Source organism: Pinus tabuliformis, chromosome 2_1 (genome assembly GCF_031772625.1).
Source record: "Pinus tabuliformis cultivar Carrire ecotype Pingquan chromosome 2_1, CPIR1, whole genome shotgun sequence".
NCBI classification, from domain to species: Eukaryota; Viridiplantae; Streptophyta; class Pinopsida; order Pinales; family Pinaceae; genus Pinus; species Pinus tabuliformis.
This window is the reverse complement of record NC_142299.1, coordinates 177009150-177016240: the sequence shown is the minus strand read 5'-3', so window position 1 is coordinate 177016240 and position 7091 is coordinate 177009150.

Below are 7091 nucleotides of genomic sequence, written 5' to 3'. Positions count from 1 at the left end.
TTTTTGAGTTTTTTTTTAATTGTGTGTGTGTGTGTTTTTTTAAAGAAGAGAAAAAAACTAATTAAGGCTTAGATATTACAGCTGACTGCTGTATTATCTGTACCTCCTTTTGTTGTGATACTGTCTCCATGAAATCTTCTTTGCTGACAAGTTTATGATAGATCTTTAGCCTGTGTCCATTTACTAGATATGTTTGTCCTTTCTGGTCAATTGTGGTGAGTTTGACTGATCCATTCTCAAAGACTTCAATGATTTCATAAGGGCCCATCCAATGGGTTGTAAATTTCGCTTTGTAGTCTTTGAATTTTGAGTCAAAGAGTAATTCCTAGTCACCAACTTGAAATTCTTTCTTCTTAATTAACTTATCATGCCATTGTCTCCTTTGTTGTTGTATCATTGTTGTCCTTTCCACTGCTTGCAGTCTCATCTTGTCCAACTGATTTAATTGCATGATTCTTTATTGCTGAGCTTCAAAGAGATCTATTCCTAAGTATGTAGCTAGTTTGTAAGTATGTACTTGAAATTCTATTGGTAGCATGACTTCTTTGCCATACACTAGCTAATAAGGTGTAAACCCTGTTGTGTTTTTCCAGGTGATTCTATATGCACAAAGTGCTTCATTGAGCTTATCCGCCAAATCCTTCCTATTTGTTGCCACTTTTGTTGTCATGATCCCTTCTAGTGTCTTGTTTGTAGATTCCACTTAGCCATTGGCCTACAGATGGTAGGGTGTACTCCCTTTGTGCTTGATTTTGTACTTGTCTGTAATTTCTTGAAGTAGTCTAGAAGTGAATTGACTCCCTTGGTCGGTTACTATCTCTCTGGGCACTTCATATCTAACAAAGATTTCTTCGAAAAGGAAATTGACTACTTCTTGTTCAGTTGTCCTTACAAGTGCCTTTGCTTCAACCTATTTAGTCACATAATCAGTACGTACAAGAATGTACTTCTTACCTTTGGATGGTGGATTGATGGGTCCAACAAAGTCAAGAGCCCATTTTTCAAATGGCTCTAGATGTACTTGTGGTTGTAGTGGCATCTCATCAGAGGTGGTTGGTCTGCCTATGCATTGGCAGCTATCACAACTTCTTACATATCTTTGAAAATTGATGGCCAATAGTAGCCAAGGCTAAGAATTTTATGTGTTGTCCTCTTAGCTACAAAATGACCACCACAAGTTTGATCATGGCATCATGTTAGTATGTCAATAATTTCATCCTCTCTAATGCATCTTCTAATGATCATATCATAACCAGTGTAAAACAAATAGCAATTAACCCATGAATATCTTGCGCTTTGTTTGATGAGTCTTTTCTTCTCCTTTGAACTGAAAGATGGAGGTACTTTTCATATGGACAAGTAATTAGCTAAATCAGCATACCATGGAGTTAAAATTGAAATTGCAAACAATTTTTCGTCAGGAAATGAATCTTCAACTTGGACAACTTCACCTGGATTTTGTAGTCTAGAAAAGTAATCTGCTACCTGGTTCTCTTTCCCTGACCTATCTAGTATGGTGAGATTAAATTCCTGCAGTAAGAGTAACCATCTAGTGATCTTGCCATTAGTAATAGGTTTTTTCATTAAGTATCTTATGGTGGAGTGGTCAGTGTGAATGAGGACTTCGTATCTAGTTATGTAGTGACGAAATTTGTTCACCGCATGTATAATTGCAAGCATTTTATTTTCCGTCACTGTGTATTTGAGTTCAACAGGAGTCAAATTTTTACTGATAAAGTAAATGGCATAAGTTAAAGCATCTTATTTTTTCCCTAATGAAGCCCCTACTACTGTATTGGATGCATCAGTTGAGATGTGAAAAGGTAAATTCCAATTGGGTGTCCTTAAAATTGGAGCAGTGCTTAGTTTCTCTTTTAGTTTCTCAAAAGCATTTTGACAAGCCTCATTCCAATTGAAGGATACATCTTTTGCAAGAAGTTTAAACAAAGGAAAATCTATCCAACTAAATTTTTCAATAAATCTCCTATAATAGCTTGCATAACAAAGTAAGTTTATTACATCTTTTTGATTTGGTGGAATTGGCAATTCAACAATTATTTGTATTTTTGTTTGATCTACCTTGATTCCCTCGGGAGAAATATGATGTCCTAAGACTATTCCCTCATTCATCATCATACAACATTTTTCATTGCTTAAAGACAAATTGGTTTCTATACATCATTGTAAAACTTTCCCAAGATTTTGCAAAGAATTGTTAAAGGAATCACCATATACTGAAAAATCATCCATATATACCTCAACACATTCGTGGACCAGATCAGTAAAAATTGCTAATACTGCTCTCTAAAATGTTGTTGGAGAATTGCACAAACCAAATGGTAGTACATGGTAAGCATGCATGCCCCAGGGACAAGTAAATATTGTCTTGTCTTGGCCTTTTGAGGCTATGCCGATCTGATTGTAGCCACTAAAACCATCCAGGAAGGAAAATGGCATTTTTCCAGCTAATGTATCCAAAACTTGGTCAATAAATAGCAGTGGAAAATAGTCTTTAAGGGTGGATTTATTTAGGTCTCTATAGTCCACACAAACTTGCCACTTACCATTTTGCTTGGGGACTATTACTAGCGGAGATACCCATTGACTGTCAGAAATGGGGTAAATGAACTTTACTTTTAGTAACTTCTGCAATTCGTCTCTTACAATACTTTTGAGCATGGGGTTCCTCTCTCTCCGTGGCTGCAATGGTGGAATACTAGTGTCTGTATAGATACGATGAGTGCAAGTTTTCGGGTGAATTCCCTCCATGCTATTGTAGTCCCAAGAGAATGCTTTTTGGTATTTGGTAAGCAAATCAAGCAAATTTCGTTCCTGAGATGTTTCTAGAAATGGCCCAATGTTCAATGTTTTTTTGGGATGATTTCTATAGTCTTACTTTGTGTGTTTGTAATGGAGTTGCTTGGAAAGATCTCTTCAAATAATGTTTTCAGAGAATACATGGTACAAGTCTCCTGAAAGCTTTGTGCCAATATTTGATATACACTAGTGTATTGTTCATTTCTCAACTCTTCTAAAACATCAGGTTGAGAGATAAACATTTCCACTAAATCTTCATTGTTGTTCTCCCTGATATCATACATTTGATTGATGCTTAAAATAGAGTATATTTCTTCCTTATCATTGTATTTGTCATATATCCATAGGTTTTGTGTTATTGTTAGAGCTTGTGTTGATGGGTATAAGGTAAGTTTTTTTCTCTCCGTGCCTCTAGAAATGATCATGTTACCAGATCTACACCCAACGAATGCATCAACAGTTGCCAACCATGGTCTGCCAAGTATGAGTGGGTGTCCTCCTAAATTTGATTTTGGCTGGAGTACTAAGAAATCAACTAGGTACTCCCAAGAGTCCAGTGAAACAATTATATCTTCTAGTATCCCTTCAGGAATGACTTTAGAGTGATATGCTAATTCCAAAATAATCGGGGTTGACTCTAAATTTGTTAGCTGCAAAATTTTCAATGTGTCCAATGTCATTATATTTATTGATGCTCCTAAATCAATTAGAGTGTTTGGAATTAAAATTTTGTTGATAATTGTTGTGACTCTAGGTATGCCTGGGTCAACGCATTTTTCCATGGATATGATATTTGACATCAGGCCAACTAAATTTCCAATAACATGTATTGCTTGTGGATCAAATCTTTTCTTTGCAAGATTTTTGAGACAGAGCTCTTAATGGCTTTGGTATAAATCAGAATATCCTTGATTTGCTGGAGTAATGGCATTTTGACATACACATTTCTGAATTCATCAAGAACATTGAATTGTGGAAATGGTGTGGGTAACTTTGGTTGAAGTAATCATTCTGGAAATGGAGGTGATTGTAGTGTTTTGATTTGTTGACCCTGTTCTAAATTGTTTTGTGTTGGGTCATTTTTTTTACTGTGTGTTTCTTTTTCTTGTTCATCAATTTGACTCTATTTTTTGTGACTGTGTTGGAACAGGTGGAGGTTCTTTTTGCAGAGCTCGACTTGACCTTATTTCAATGTTTTGCAATGGCAGAGTTGGGTACAATGGTCCTTCATCCATGCTATAAGCTGGTATATCTATTCGGTTGTTTGGTTTAGCTATGGGTTGAGCTGGTAGCTGTGTGGGTTTAGGAGGTTGGTTGGATGGTAATTGTAGTTGTGGTGAATTTATTTATGGAGGAGTAGGTAATATTTGTTGAGGATTTTTCTATTGATAAGCAACTGGTTGTTGAGGGTATTTTTGTGGATATGGCTGAGAATATTGTTGTTGATAGTGTTGGGGATATGGCTGAGCAAGTGGTTGTTGATATTGCTGAGGTTGTTGTTGAGTAAATTGTTGAGGATAAGAATATCCTTTCCATCCTTGTTGTGGATATATTTGATGTTGTTGATTAGGCCAATTTTTCCAAGGCATAGGAACATTCTAAGAATTTTGAACATGCATGGTATAATTTGCTGGATTTGGATTTTGATACATACCTGGAGGTCTTGGCTGCCATGGATTTCTAGCTCCCATGAAATACATGTTCTCCATTTCTGCATTGGCTTCCAAATTATAATTCTGCAAAATTTTCATCTTTGTGCAATCCTTAGTGTCATGATTTTCTGTACAAAACCCACAAATATGCACATTATCTAAAGGACATTCTTTCAAAGCATGTTTTCATCTGCATTTGGGATAGTATATAGATAACTCTTGTTCTTGTTCATCTTGTATTTTCTTTGTTTTTAAAGTGTCTATTTGATTCCCCAAGGTGCTTAAAAGGTCTGTTTTGAAATCTTCAAATAGATTGCCTAGTTCAGCTCTAGTGATATTTCCTGTGGCAGATTTAGTGATCTTAGATGTCATAGCTCTTTTTCCATTTCTTGCCCTACTTCTGGAGTACTTTTGACACAATTCAACAATCTCATCAAAAGGTAAATTAGAAATGTCCCCTTTACCCATGAGATTGAGGTCATCTAGATACTCATCCCGCATGCCCTTAAGAAATATTGTTCGAATAAGATCAACAGACATGGTTCTATGTTTTTATTTTTGTAGATTCTCTGAGAATATTTCAAAATATTCCTCTAAGGTCTCATCTTCTTGTTGATTCATTCTAGAGATGTCATCTTTAGAATCTTTTGATTGACAGTAAGGTTGATACTTCTTCAAAAAGATTTTTCTCATGTCATCCTAATCAGTGACTGAATGTTCACCTAATCCCATGAACCACCTAAGTGTTGTTGCTTTTAATGTAGCAAGAAAATGTTGAAATCTATATGCATCATCGGTATATCCATAGGTTCAGCATACTATGTCAAATTCGAACAAAAACGAATCAGGGTATTCAAATGCCATACCATAAAAGTTTGGTAATACAGATGGTGGTATATTTTTCATTTTAATTTCCTCATCCATATACTCTCCTCTATCTTGAATTGGAAATTTAAATGTGGATTCCTCTGCCTCTGGTGGATTTGGATCTCCTCCAAACAGAGTATCATTTCCTTGTTTTTCTTCATTCTCTCTTTTTCTTCTCCTTTCTTCCATTTGTCTCTCATACTCTCTTAATTATTCTGCAGTAGGTCCTCTGGATCCTCCATCTTCAGCCATTGTGATTTGTGACTTGTCTAAAGTTTCTATCTCTTGTTCTTGTTTTAGTTCTTGAGGGAAAATCTGTTCAAAGATAGGTTGTTGGATTCTTGTATTATTCTCTTTTAGTTTCCCTACTGTAGAAGTCTCAGGTATATATATTTTCTTTGCCTCATGAGCTAGTAGGATTTGTCTTTCAACGAGAGTAGGTCTTTGGCCTGAGCTTTGTTTTTCCTCAAGTTTTTCCACAGTAACTTTTCCAGTTGGTGTTGTGTACTCAATCTTTCTAATGGTTCTGCTCCTAATGGTGAGTTAGTTGTTGGTTGGGGGGATTTTATGAATCTTCCTTTCTCATCCCTAAATCTAGACATAAATAAACATGACTAAAATTTAAATTGAAATCTATGTTTTTGTTGTTTTTTTTATTTTAAGTGTTTTTTTTATATTTATTTCTAAATCTTTCTAGTTGCACCTCCTCGGCAACAACGCCAAAATATTTGGTCTTTACTTACTAAGGTAAGTTAAGCTCTTAATTCCTTTCTGAACCTCAGAAATTAAACTTAGAGGTACTCATCTAATGTATATAGATCTAAAAGGATCTAAGGTTCTAATGATAGCCTAATGAAATGAAATTAACAATGTTCTCTTACAAGAGATCCTTCCTTATCTTTTCAAACACTTAAGCATCAATTTAGATGAAAACAAATCTAATGAAATTCCGATTTCCTAAGTAAAAAAACCATAGTATTAATGATTGGTTAAAAATCCTATCATTCCCTTACACGAATCTTGTTCAATAGAATCTTTTCCAATCCTTGGATCATAACAATTCAAAGCAATTTCAACATCTAACTAATCCAAGCAACAAATAAGATAAGTAATGTTGCAAACCAATGACAGTTGAATCCCTTACAATAATCACTTATAACTGAAAATTAAATTTAACAATGAAAAATATAAATCACTTGGAAATCAAACCATGAACTATCTTTGAAATTAAAGCCAATAAGCAAATAACGAAATTATGCAACAACAAACATATATATCCATTTTTAAGATTAGTATTGGTTGAGTCCTTTTACAAGGCTCTTTTCACAACGAATGCAAATTATTTCTAATTAACAACTTCAATCACATAACCTTCCTTACAGCACATAAAATAACCTCTGAATTTTAAATCTATCTATGCAACTAGTAAAGAAATTTGAAGACAGAGTGTACCAGTGTAGTGATGAGGGCCCTTCAACACTTCATAAGAACACCAAAAAATAATTCAGAAGAATATGACTATTGGATCTGGAGGCATAAACTCGATATTGAAGTCTGTATTAAGTGTTGGAAATAATACTGAGAGGGGGGGGGGGTGAATCCATATTATCACATCAATAAAACTTTTTCATTTCCATATTCAGATTCATATATGCTACTTCCACAACTTCTTATGATTCAGTTAGTTGATCCTTAATGAGTGCATTAGAACAGTATCAACCATATTAACAGTAAACAGGTGCAGTAAAATAGAAC